Genomic DNA, 14,724 nt, shown 5'->3' with positions numbered 1-14,724 from the left:
CGTCATGGTTCAGTCACTCTTTAGGCAAATCGTGGGTGTGTTACTGTGTGTGTGGATTCCAAGCCTGTATTTGTGGGTGGGGTGGTACTGAGATACACGATGCAGCAACCTGTAAGCTTGGAGCTTTCCTGCCCTCACAGCCCTGCAAAGGCTGCCAACCTCCCCTTACACTGAACCAGCCCTCGTGGGCTGAAAAAACCCACGTGAAGCACATGAAAACATGGAGGTGAAATAGCAGTTTTGTGATACACACATACAGTCTGTGTCTCAAAGCATAAAATCTGCTTAGTAAGGATGGACTGTAATATCCACATAACCAAGAGATGAAAAAACATCAAACAACAACCAGTGGAAGGACTTGGATCCCAAAACCAGAAAACGAGACTTGCAGATACCAGAAAACCCGGCACTGTGGTTGATAAATGACACCTCTACCAACATAATTCCCCTGCAGTTTCCTTGAATAAATTACCAGGAATAAGATAATACTATTCAGAAAGTATCATAAGGTCATTTAGATCAGACAATTTAGAGTGCTGTAGCATACAGAAATGCAAATGGCACAACTATTTACATTCGGGCTATTGGCCAGATGTGTGTTACTAAATCATGTAGAGCTACTAAATCCAAACTGAAAGTAGGTTTAGGTTGGATATTAGGAAGAAATTCATTACTGAGAAGGTGGTGAAGCACTGGCACTGGTGGCCCAGAGAAGTTGTGGATGCCCCACCCCTCCAAGTGTTCAAGGCCAGGTTGGACGTGGCTTTTAGCAACCTGGTCTAGTGGAAGGTGTCCTGTCCATGACAGGGGGTTGGAACTGGATGATCTTTAAGGTCCCTTCTGACCCAAAGCATCCTGGGATTCTATGAGGTAGCTTTTTCAAAACATCTAGATGGGAGCTAAAATGCTTTTAAATTCAGTGTTCTTGCTGTACATATGCAAGCCAGAGTAAGATATTTAAGCTCTTTTACTCACAAATGAGTCACCCACATGAGTGCTGGTGCTGTTTGTTCCATTCCCATATGTTCCCGTATACAATTTTGTCCTACTTTTTTGTGTATACAAAATTAGAATTGCAAGTTGCATCAATTTCAATCTTTAAATTGGTTTTATTTACAACCTCTAAAGTTCCTTGATTATTTCTAGTAACATTTGCATCAATGTTTGCTTAAATTATTCATGACATTTCAGTTATATCATTGAGTGCTTCAAAGTAAAACTCAAAGTAACTTTTCTTTCCTGAGAACAAAGATATACTTTCCTTGCTCTCAAGCAGAAATTCATAAGAAGATGAAAGAAATGCCAGGAATTGTTAATAAACAAATTTGTGGTGTAAATTATAAACAGAAAAATGAAAATATTCCCAGTGGAAATAGAAAACTCTGTCTAAAAATGCCTCCAAACACCAATTAAGTGTATCCAATTAGGATAATATTTGATTTATCTAGGTCAGGACTCAAGAATTTTTTTGCTACCTAAGTAGCATCCAAGCTACACATCTTCCCTGCATGGAACATGTGACTGGAGGAAGCTGTACTGACATCAGTCAGACCCAGAGGAGCACAGAGCCAAATGAAGACCCTTCATGTGCTGCAGAGTAGCTGCTGGTGCCAGAGGAGCCTGTCCCCAACACAGGAGGCTGCTTTGGGCCGTGGCCTTGCTCTTTCTGCTCCAGCCTTGAGGGATCAACAAAGCAGGAGATGGGGCAAGTGCAGGGTCTGCAGCCTCTTTCATGTCCGTTCTGTCTTCCTCCTGTACCCCACACAGATACACACTTTTCCTCCAATGAATGTAAAACAAATGAAACTATAAAAGCACGTAAGAGCAGCACTTGCATGCATTTTTGCTTTAATTCTTCCCCCTTAAACTTTTAGAAAATGTAAAGCATTTTCTGCATATTATATTCACCACAATCTTATTTTCATGTCCTAACACTGAGACAAACATAATATTTTTATATCCCATTGGAGGAGCAGGACATTATGAAACTTCCAACTCAGAGCCTTCAATTAGCATTCTAAATCAAAAGCTTTTCTTCTTTCAGTAAATACGTGTAATGACATTTTTTTGATGAATATAAGAAATTATATTTATGAATGAAATGCAACTCCACTGTAAACAAATCAGCTATTCAATTTAACATTATGAAAATGTCCTAATATTATTTCATAGGACTGAAGTGAATTACTGCCAAAAAAATCCCACCAAAACCAAACAAATACAAGAAAAGCAGAGTCTTACATTTGGTAATAATTCAGTTTCCTCATAAGGTTTCCTCAAGTGCATGATTAGATATATTTATGTTTTCACAACACATTTATGATTTCACACCAAATCATGCAAAACTCAAAGTTTCATATGGCTTTGAATCACAACCAAGTGGAAGTGTCTAAAAGGCTGCCAATATTTACCACATTGTGACAATAGCAGTTGATACCAATATTCAAGTGATAAACAGGTCATGAACACTTACTCAAATAGGTGGGTTCTAGTTTCTTCTGGAAAAAAATCACAAAATGTGGTTTAAAAAATATTTTGTCTGAGCAGTCTTCCATGAGGAATGATTTCACCGAAGGGTAGGAAAAAAGGCAGTGGTAAACCATATTTTATTTGATCCCAATAGAACTAGAAGACGTCAAAAAACTGTTAAAAGGCTACAATATACCCAAAGGAAAAAGTTCTTAAATGACACTTCATGGGCGTGAAAACATCTAATATAGGCAAACTAGCAACTGAGAAATGTATAGGTGGGAAAAATAAAGTTTGGACTTCGAAACAGAGAGAGTGGGAAAAGTTAAAAGCAGTATATTAATATTTCTTCCTTAAGATGCTGTTCAAGGATACTGTTCCAATCTTAAAGATCAGTAAATTAAAACTTACTTGAATAAGCATGCTCTTGGAGCTACATTAGAGACTTACTCACAAGGTGACACATGGCTTCAGAGATGAAAACTGCCAACCTAGTTAAATTTTATTAAGGCAGTCACATCTTTAGATACGATCACACTGCAAGCATCGCCTATTAAAATTAGATCATTTGACCTTCATCAGGGAAAAACCCCCTTCATCTAGCTAAAAAATAAAATAAATTAAGATATCTTTCCACAGAAGACAAAGGTTTATTTCTAGTTCATAGTTCAAATAGTGTTATTCTTTGTGATCTTCAAAATCTTGAACCAAAATGTAAAAAGTCAGGAAAGTTTGCTAAAGCAAATAATGGGAAGGACAGAACTACCTTGTCTAAAGGTGAAGATTTTCTCATAGCCAGCAAACAATTCAGAACTGAGGTTCAATTTTCACAAACAAAAAAGTTAAAATTCATTTCAATTGTGTTTGTGATAACACATTTCTTTCCCAGTTTTAGCTTTTGCAGTAAATTATGTTTGCAAATAGAACTGTACAGCAACCGCTGGAACGCAGCCCAAGAAAAAAACATTTGATTTCAGATCTTTTGTTCCTGAACTCTGGCTTGTTTGAAAAGGATAAAAGGCTTGCAAGAGAAAATTCTACAAACAGTTGTCATAATTTCAAAGATAAAACTAAACCATATCTTAGAACAACTTCTTATGACAAAGAGCTACATTAAGCAGAATATTCCTCTGGAAGCACGCAGGGCTGCTCGCTCTGTTCCTTGGTGCATGAGTAGAGGCTTCACAGTCACTCAGACTGGAGAAACTTTAGGGGTATATAGTAAACAACTAGTTCTTCTCTTCTCCTCTGTAATATTTTAGTATCTATCTTCTATCTGCTGCTCCAAAAAGACTTTATAATAAAGTTGAGAAAACATTTCTTTTGTTGTCAAGGTAATGACCAAATCAGCAAAATAAAAGCCTTGTGTTTTCAGACATATCAATTTGGCTCTAGTTGCACTTTATGAACATATATATTAGGATACATCTTTTCACATATTCAGAAAATAACTAACTAGGCACTTGACACAGTCTGTACAAATAAGATCAATATTTCAGCTATTTTTAAGGATACTTCCTAGAGAAAAAGTAAAGTACTGAGCAGCAGCAAATGACCTTTGCTATGGTTGTGTATGCATTTACATACTGCTAGTTGTCAAGCCAAGAAAGCTGATCTCACATCAAAAGCATTCCCACTCACTTCTGAGGGGAGCAAAAAAAGTCCCACAAACAAACCTCTTACTTCTTCACTGCACCCTTTCTCCATTTATAAATAAATAAATAAATAAATAAATCACAGCAGTGAGCAAGTTAATGACCATTTATCTAAATAAGGAATAAGCAAAAAAAAAAAAAAAAGGATTTTTTTTCCCTTTCTCTTTATGATACACATTCTTGGCTTTGGAAGCTTGGCTCTGCTTCTGTTGACAAATGACGCAGCTGTAAATAGCAGTCCTTGTTATCAGGACAGGTCCATATCAGCTCTATTTAATAAAGCAAGAGTTGTAGCTACTTTCTGTCTCTCTGATTTGTACATTCCTTCCTCCTCAGAGAGCTCTTAGGTGTAATGCTTTCTTTACCTGGAATCACTCCAGAACAGTCGCCTACCATTTGTTCAGTGTCTGGTTTTGAGCTGCCCCAAGGTGGTGAGGTGGTAGGACTAAGAAGTACCACCAAGCTCCAATAACTCCACTAATTAATTAGGGACTTTGGGGCACAGAAGGGATGCTTTACTTTTAACATTTTTATTGAAACATCTGCCCTCTCAGATAGTTGTCTTAGAGAAAATCCTGGGCTAACTGTACCCTTTCAGCTGCCAGAAATGACATTTCGGCTTCTCTTCTACTCCACGAAGTGAATATCTCATTAGGGACTGTTAAGGGTCTGTTCATGTGCCAGGGCTTTGAGGAAATTTTTACTGTACATTCTGTGATAAAGCACTTGACAGTGCTAAGGCACACTGAAATTATAATTCAAATAAGGATGTCCATTGAAACTCCCAGAATCTCGAAAAAGTAGCTTGTGAGCTGCTGCGAATATGGTGAAAAAGTGAGAAATATGAAAAAAAAGGGCATAAAATGAATGAATCATAGAAGATCAAAGCTCAGAGGGATGTAACTCCCCAGGTCATGGTAGCCTATGCTCTGCACCTCTTTACTTCAAGTAAATAACTATGGCCTCATTGATTTACTGTCATGAAGGCATTATCTTTGACCACATGATAAAATACAGAGGAGAAAAATCTACTTTTTCCAGAAAGAAAAAGAAAGGCTAATCCTAAAGTTTCTGAAACAGGCAAAGACTTAAAGTCCTCTGGAAACCCTTAAGTGCTGTTCTTATGTCCTTAACTGCCTCACACAGTAAAGAAAGAGAAGTGTATTGCACTGAAGTTAACTGGTTATGTGTTTTAAATCCTCAGTGCAGACTAAAATGAGAAACAGAAGTGAAGCCTGCACGGTTGTTGCTGCCTTGGCAGTAGAAATGCAACCACAAAAAGTTCTCTCCAGCCCCTCATTTTTACCCCAAAGCCTGATGTGACACGGTCTTTGCTGCCATTGCTACAGCCCCCTCTCCTCAGCCACTTGTTTCACCCTCTTGTCAAAAGCCTTTTAATCTAAGACTCTTTTTACAAAAAGAACTCCTCTATTGGTCTGAACAAAGGTCTCTTTCAGTCTCTAGTGAGATGCACTTCAGGTGTCAACAGACTTTTTCCCACACCTGGAAGATTTTTACCCCCGTGGACCCCTTTGCTTTCATCTCTTCCATGACGGCAGCTTCCCCAACCACACGTAACAGGGCACTGATGATTTTGCTCTCTTCTCAACACTCATAATATAATGACAATACTGGGGTACAGATAACTTTCTCTATGTCTGTCTCTGCACAACAAAACATTGCTCCTGTTCCCACAAGGAACAGACTTGCCACAACTACAAGTCCAGAAAGCTCCTTAAAGGTTCTCACTCCCCATTCTCTAAAGACTAAATTTCCAAAGTATTGCTGCTTCTTAAACAACAAACACCCATGTCATTTGTCTTCAGGTGATTATGACAAAAGAGTTTGGGCTGTACTGAGGGTGTTACTGTATTTCTGTATCTTTGGAAGAAACAGATAACTTGCAATAGATCCACTCTCCCATGACAAAATTCCCTGGTCCAAAGGTATCTTCCACTACTCACCTTAATGTCGCAAATTTCTTATGTGGAAATTTTCTACTTACAAAATAAAAATGTTACTTTTTTACAAAGGCACTTGGCTGATAAGTAATGAAAGACAAATAGCATTAATAACTCAGTCCATGTTTTGTCGCTGTTCTTTTCTTACCATAATTCAATCCAGCAAATAAAAATCTGGTGGAAAAAACAAAGTATCCTGCCTTAGAGACACTCATTCTTCCAAACATAGCTCAGAAATGACAGCATTCCTATTAACAACTGGTCTGTTTAATCCCATGACTTTTTCTTGCTCATCATTTGATAAAGTCTGACAATGTACAATTCAGATGCAAAACTTCATCCAAGGAGTGCAGGCTGTAACACTGCACTGTCTTCCTGGGGCTAATCATTTTATAATGAGTTTAGTGAAAAGCACCTATGCAATAAGTTGTGGTTGACAGCAGCCCAAGGGAACCTCTAAGTGCTAAAAATTAGCTGCTGAGGGATGTTGAATCTCATCTTTTTGAGGACAGAAAACAGGTTTCTTTCTAAAATACACACAGTTTCAAGTAGACATAAATCAAACAGATGATAAAAAATTTGTATTGCTATGGGCTTTATCCTGTTTTTATTCTTACACTCTTGTGAGGTAATGGATACTTTAAAAAAGAGTAAGATTAGTCATCGTGCTAGAGATCCAATTATACTAATTTGTGATACTATATTACTTGGGGTTCAAAAAAGATAGCTTTGAGTAAACTTGCCTTTGTGAGCTACACAGCTGAAGTGACGACTCTACTCTCTTCTCTGAGGGCACAACCTCAGAGCACATAATTCCTTCCAAAGAGATCCAAAGAGTAGAATTACATTTTTTCTTCTTTTCTTTTTTTTCCCCAGCAGTAAAAGCTCTCTGTGTTGCTCTGTACTGCCTATACATTGATTTGTCAACCACAGCAATTAGTTGCTATCATTATATGGCATGTTCCACAAATTGAGGTATCTCAGAAATCTGTGGTTTAATATTACAGAGCAAAAAGCTAGGGAGAAGTTCAGCGCTTTCAGAATCCAGGGAGGCTGTGAACCATCAGGAAAAAAAATTCTGAAACAATGAGCTGGTCATAGTTATGTATACAGAATCTCTGAGTTTCAACCCCCCTAATTTTTACATGAAAATATCGCTTTTGCTACTGCAATCACTACAACGATGGACACTGTGCCTGCCTTTGCCAGGATCTTTGCAGGGTGCTTTGATAACTGTTTATAGTGGCTCCTGGAGAAATGTACAGAGTTTATAATACCTGTTCTAGAAATTTGACCAACATATTTTCAGGATATTCAATAAATCACTTTACAGACTAACCCAACATTCTTAATGGGAGAAGCCATAGCAAAGTTATGAATTGCCTGTTAGAATCTTTAGGTGAAATAGTGTATGTAATTCCATCCCAAATGCATTTATCAGATGCACGAGATTAGCATTCCCTAATCTATTATCTGTATACATAATACCTGTTAAATATGTCTCCTTGTGAAATAATATTCAATTATATTTCAATTTACCAAAACCCACAAATACATATAAATTCAACAGCATCAGAAGGACAGCTTCTTGGGTACTGAGAGATATGGACAATATAACACAAACCCAGAAAACAGTGTAAATGCATCTAAAATAATCATTCCAAGGTCTCTACAGACTGGTTATGTTTTGACATACTGTAATTATAAATGACACAACTATAGTCAGCTGTGATCCTAATTTGCATATCTACCTATATATTCATAAAATATGTGCCTGCTAATTAGCTTTTACTCCAGGTTGTCCTTTTATCTAAACACTTATGAAATATAAACTTATATATATTAGAATAATTTCTTCTTCTATAGTGTAGTAGAATGCTCAAATTGTAAGGAAAAACAACTCCATTTTTCACAAAGAGAATAATCTTCTAAAATTTTGGGAACACAAAAAATAAACTGAATTTTAACACTTATGAATAAATGACTTGGAATTAATTTGTGCCAAGTTTTGTGTCATCAAACCCTGCCGAGATATAAAAAAAAATGATTTAAGAATTTACTCCATTAATTTTTCTCTTTATTTATGGTTTTCAATGAGATCTGAAGATGTGTCTTCAGAGGCACAGAAAACCTTTAAAGAATTCTGATAACAGCTTAGTTTTCCAGACCCAGAGTGTTCAAGGTAAGCTCCAAATATGAAATACTGGCTGCTTATCTGAATTGGAATCCACATCCAAACCATTTCAAGTGAGTCATTATACCTAGCAGCCCTTAGGTTGCTGTGGCAATCAGCAACAGACTTCTCTCGGAGATGGGATTAAGTTCATAATTCAATTACAAGGATGACTGCCTAATCCACTGAATAAAATGGACATAAAAGTTAAAATAAACAAAATTCCCACCTTAGTTTAATGAGATTCTTTGACACCAAAAGAAGTAAATTTAGTCAGTTCTCCCACAAATAGCTGCTGAAAATGTAGATATTTATCACTTAAGTCCAAATTTAATTGTAGCATAAATCCAATTTAAACAGAGTGCACTGAGTTACAACTATATTGTATTAAATGAAAACATGATTCATCCATGCTTAATAGTTAACAATAGAATGGAAGGAAGAATCATATTTGAATGATGACCACTATTTGAGCTCCTCAGCATGTTAGGTGGAATTCTACCATCAAATAGAGCAATATAAAAATTGCAAAAACGCTTTCCATATTGTTACAAATTAAGGCAATAATTGTAGGTCTATTTTCCAGGAACTATTGATTGCTAGAATTGATGTTGCAATTAATATCTACCTAGATGCACCAAAGTTAATTAAATTAGTATAAATTAAATCTCAGAAAGATAATAGCTATTAATTTAACATTAGAACATCAAAGTGTAAAAAGTAGGAAATAAACAATAGTGAAACAAGTTTAATTTAGTAATGTAGGAAAAATTCTAATGACTACATGAAAACTGCTGAGATCTCATGGCAGATATAACAAACAGTTTAATTTCCATTAAGCATTTTTTAGATTCAATCCAATTCGCTTTGTAATTGTTTTAGGAGATCACTAAATTTCAGTCTGAAGAAGCTAGGTAAACAGACTTCTTTGAGATTCTGCACGTTGTTGAATTCTAATAACATATGGCTTATGCCCCTATATTAAAGAAAATATTTGTTTATGATCTACTGAAATAGGACACACTTTGCAATCTACATCCCACTTCCAATCTGCCCCACAAACATGGAGAATATCAAATAGTGTGCTGTTCCTGACATTATTCTAATAAGCAGTTCCAAAGCACAGCAAACACTGTCTTCACATAAAAACTTACAAAGAGAACAATTGGCCCAAATCTTCATATCAAAGGCTTCTTATTTCATTAGTTTTCATATGTGCATTTGCCTAAATTGCAGTAGTTCAGCAAATTTTTGTTTTAAGTTATTGGTGGGAAGTAAGAGACTCCTCCCAGCAGGATGAGTGTTTTTGCTGTGTGGGGCAGGTGTGCCCCTCATAAAGGTCCTCTGAGTGCTCCACAGTCCTCTCCCCTCTCTTGCCCAGACCTACTTTTCTTGGTCCTATACATCTTGTAGACTCAGTGTCTTAGGGATGTCACACCTTTTCCTGGGCTGCATCTGCAGCAGGCTCAAAGACCCATTTGCTCTGTTTCCTTCACCCTTCTCACAGCTCTATCAGAAAATTACATTGGTAAAACAGAGGCTCTTCAGAGCAGACACGTGGTCCTTGACGTGGCAGGTATAAATCTCTCTGGCAAAGGGAAAAAACAATCCCTACCTTACTGCTTTAGAGGAATTTTTTTTTCTCCTAGGCTATTAGCTCTCAGTCTTAAATACATCATTAAATGAGGTGAGAGAAGGTACCAGTTAGAAAAAATTACTTTTGCTTATTAAAAGCATCATCATAAACCTGTATTATTTACACCAGAACCAAGACAACCAAGTAGCTACATCAAGTAGTCTATATTTCAGTTTCTTACACAGCCACCAATACCAGCACTTATTTTACCCTCTATTTATGCTTAAACTGAAAATGGGTCTAAACAAAACCAATTGCTTTTTTGCAGTCTTAGAAGTAAGTCAGACACCTGAATGTTCAAAAATCAGAATTATAGAATCATCTAGGTTGGAAAAGACCTCTAAGATGAGTCCAACCACTACCCCTGTGCTGCCAAGTGCCAAGAATTCCTGCAATCATGACTTCCTTTGTCATGAGCAGGGAGCATGTTTGGGTTTTTGCTACAAAGGGATGCAAAGTATTCTTTCAACTTGTTACAAAAACATTACATGATTCTGCTTATGCTATCACTTTAGTATAAATGAAGATTTTCTTTACTACAGTTGTTTCTACTTTATTGTTATATGAACGTAGGTTCTTCAATAAATGTTCACTTTCCTCCAGTCAAAAAATGCCCTTTGGGGACAGCAGGTATAAGAAAGTTGCCAAATAAAAATCTAAAAAATAATTGTTAGTAGAAAAAACAAAGCATTTTCTCCATTGCTGTCTGTAACTGAAAGAGGCTTTTTAAACATACAAGACTTCTTTCTTTGACACAAGATAGGTAGATTTATTAACTAGTAAGCACAAAGCCCCCATAAAAGGCTAAATCTTCAAAGAACATTTTCCTGGTGTCTGATGCTAAGTAAATATAATCTATAAATCCCTCCAAGCTTAAATGCCAGGGACAAAACCCACTGTTATGATTATAAACCAAAGATATTAAAACACACTATCCACTTCATAAATAAATACATAAGGAAAACCTCACACTTGTAGTTGGTAGTGGTACAGCTGTTCCCAGGGGTGAGATAATAACTAGGAAGGAACAAAGACTTGCACTCTCAGCAAAAAATGGAAAAGTTTATGTACCAAAAATCAGCTACATAGTCACATATCTTTTTACTGGCAAGCAATGAACCAACAGGTCAACATGTTTTGGCTTCTAACCACGTCCCTCAGGACCCAATGGCAAGGCATTAGTGGCAACACAACTTCTGTTTTGCAATGAGGCACTAACTTTGGCATACAGCTAAAATACTGAAAGCATTCATATGTTGAAAGGTCAAGAGAAGATCTACTTTTTATATGAGGCCATTTCTGCTTTGCACCAAGTTCCTTTTAAAAGGGGCTATAAAGACAGTGATTTCCTAATTTGAGAATACTCCTGGAGCACAGGGTCTTTGAAAGATAAAGTGCCAATATGTCCAAACTCTCTACTGCAACTTTTGAAAAGTCTGTAAGATAAAAGTGAACTCAAGTAGATATTGGCATGACACAAGTTAGTGGAGACTCTATTTGCAGTAAAAGGTCAGGCGTTATCAGTCCACTTAGATTTTTGTGAAGCTGATTTAACAGATACATCTACATACAAATTCGTGATTACTTTTTGACTTCCAAGTATCAGAATGCCCTCTGGGGGTGTGTGAATGAGAGGTAGCCTGAGGATCTTTTCACCTAATACTTACAGGCTACGGTGGCTTTTAATACACAAAATCTCCACTGTTAAAGCAGTGTAATTCACAGTCACCACTGGACAGGCAAGTTATGATGTGTCCACCTCAAGTAAGTCCAAACCCCTGACAGTATGAATTCTTTGTTATACACAATTTCTCAGACAACTGACAAACCAACTGGAATTCACATTCACAGCAGAACTAAAGGAGGAAAATTATGGGAGGACAAGTCCTGTTATTTTACCACTGAAACTGAAATTTAACTCCAATAACTTGCCAAAAGAGACCTCAATCTTGTGAAATAAAATCCTTATGAGATTATGTTCATAATGTCTGAACTGACATGATTTGCCCAATTTTACCTCCCTGTCATGCTAAAAAGTTGTTCTATTATCAAAACACTTACTTGAATCCAAGCAAGGACACACTTTGTTCCCGAATGAAGACTATTCTTATTATTTAAAATGCTTACATCATACTGCTTTATATTTATAAATCTACTGAGATTTATAAAAAATCCTCTCCTCCAGCCTCTTTCTTAATGCTTCTTTATCCAACACTAAACATACTTATTTGTTCATCACATTCAAAAAATAACAAATTAGCTTCTGTGCCTTTTTGTCATTGCTCTAAGCTCTGAGTTAAAAACAAGTTGCTCAAAACAAAACAATTACCCTTTTCTCTGTCTGTCTCAATTTCCAGCCACAAAAAACCCCACTCATTAAAAACTGATGCATTTAAACACAAAAATAATATAGTCTTCCTTGACCTCCAACTCCAGTAGAGGTTTCATCTCACCTTCCTCAGTCACAAAAACCCAGTTCTCTACAACATATTTACAGTCAACCTTTCTTAGCACTGCTTTTTCCATCCAGTCCAGACTGCTCCTTTCCATCACCTTCTCTAGACTTGGGTGTAAGTAGAAACTCTCCTTTATTTAGTATTACTGAGCAAAGTGAGAACACGGCTTACATTTTGTAAGTGGGAAATTTAAATAATTATTTAAATAAATATTTAACAATATTTAATGTTACTGTAGTCACTTCAGCTGAGCTTACACACTCAAACTCCTGTGAACCCCTTCTGACAGTCCCACACATTGATTATTTACTTGTTACCATCTATTCTATGTGCATTGCAAATGCAGAATCGAAACACAACAAAATTCATTATTTCAACATAAATAACAAGGCTGGTTTCATGCTGCTTCCAAAATAAACAAACAATTGAACATACTGAAAAACTGTTTCAGAGATGTTTGAAAACAGTATCGACACTTGATTTCTCTACTTCAAAGAATGTTAAAAAATCTCTAGTTTAAAGTATTTAATATAAGAAAAGATGTATTTGTTTAGCACTGTTTGAAACAGAAATGTTTACAGTTGAGATTTAGAAAATCAGAAGAAATAGGAATATCAAAATGGAAATCATCAAAACCCACAAATCTACAAACATGTTTGTGCTGACACGTCTTTTAGTTTCATACATCTTTTACAAAAAGGGACTGAAAAGTAAATATATAAAACACGCTTATGTTTCACTAGACTTTCCATACAATAAGGAAATTCCACTTGACGCCTTAAGGCACCTTTAGTTTTATCATGAGTCTGTTGAAAACAACATCCCCATAACCATAAAATATTTTAATGTCTTAGTAAATATATCTGCTCTGAGTGACAACATGCTTTTTACTTCCACCAGTCCAAATGAGTTAACAGCTCTGAGAAAGATAACTAGAATCATCTCTAAGTTAGAGCTGTAGCAACAATGAAAGGAAGTTGCTGTTTTCACAAGCAGGCAGTTTCTATTGACCTTAAACAGGGATTTAGAAGACTGTCCCTTCACCCTCTAAATTGACTCATATTCATTTTTAGGATATGTCAATATAATGTCCATCTTATGTTTCTAATGCAGTCCTTGCTTTTTAAAAATGTATTGAGATTTTTTTTTTATTCTCTTATCTATTTAATTTATGAAATAATGGCCTCTGAAATGACACAGTAGATAATGCCTGCCTATTCATAGCAATGACAAGTGGAAATAAACTCCAAGGAATTTACTTAAATTCCAGATAGATATGGAGCAGTTATTAACAAACATTTAATTGGAGCTCAAAGAACTGGTAGAATTTTATACAGTTGGTCTCAAATTTTTAAATTCATCGTAGTTAATGGGGGTTTGTGAAATTATACATTTGTAGATAAACGCCTAAATAAACATCCTATGGATTGCTAGATCATTCCTGTAAAAAAGAATAAAGACTTGAGTACAACTTCGTGTATCAGGAAACCATCCATATTCCCATACAGTCCTTTGGGTATTTTTCAGGGGGAAAACAATGTTGTAAACAGATTGCTGAAGTAAATAAGATTTGCTTGATTATGTGGTTTGTAAAAACAGTATGTGGGTTAGTTAAGCTTCGCATCAGATTTTTGTCCCTCTTGCCTCAAATCAAAACTTTGATTTCATATAGCTCTGTGGAAGAAGGTAAATCAATTTTCAATTACATAGTCTTAAAAAAAAGCACTTCTGTTCAGAGGAGCAGCCCACGACCTTTCATATCCTTATTTTGCAAATGATACAATTCAGGTAGTATCTTCTACCCATATCCACTGTAATCCAAAATCAATGTCTCATGTACTGCATGTCCAGGACAACTGAAGAACCTGGTCACATAATCCGAAAATACAATTTGAGACTCTTGAATGTACTACTCATTTTGAGCCAGATTTCTGCACCAACTTTGATCAGAAAGGGCTTAATTCCAGGAATTAAAAAGACAGATACAGAGAGAATGCACTGGAATTTCATCTTAAAATCACTTATATTAGCACGTGATACCTTTATCCATGTTCAGTGAGACAGTACTTCTCTGTATTTATGCTTTCAAATATCACTCAAGAAGATACTACCCCACATCATGCTGTTGCAACAAATCACTCCTACACTCTCAATAACAAAGCAGTTTTCAGACACAAGTGTCCATAAAGATTTTATCCAACAACGCTATTCTGCAACTCCTTTTGTTCATCACTGTGAATAACAGATGTTTCAATATAACTGGAAATTAGGAACACAATATTACTAAGCATACACTGTATGTGTCTGTTTGACTACACTGACCTAACTGAGGCAATCCACTTATAAAACTACTGTCAAAGTCTGTCTTTTATAT

The 14,724-nt window shown here is 36.1% G+C and overlaps 1 protein-coding gene across 1 annotated transcript in view; it reads right to left on the bottom strand.

Annotated features, from left to right (window-relative positions):
• Positions 1-14,481, bottom strand: part of TENM1 (teneurin transmembrane protein 1) — a 511,156-nt gene extending 496,675 nt beyond the window's left edge. The window contains exon 1 of the mRNA XM_027687147.1: positions 14,391-14,481. The gene's annotated coding sequence lies outside the window, so the exon portion shown is untranslated. The remainder of the gene's footprint in view (positions 1-14,390) is intronic.
• Between the last annotated feature and the right edge of the window lie 243 nt (positions 14,482-14,724).

This window comes from Neopelma chrysocephalum, unplaced genomic scaffold (assembly GCF_003984885.1).
Source record: "Neopelma chrysocephalum unplaced genomic scaffold, ASM398488v2 Primary Assembly neopelma1_73b, whole genome shotgun sequence".
Taxonomy (NCBI): domain Eukaryota; kingdom Metazoa; phylum Chordata; class Aves; order Passeriformes; family Pipridae; genus Neopelma; species Neopelma chrysocephalum.
This window is presented reverse-complemented; position numbering and strand designations above follow the sequence as displayed.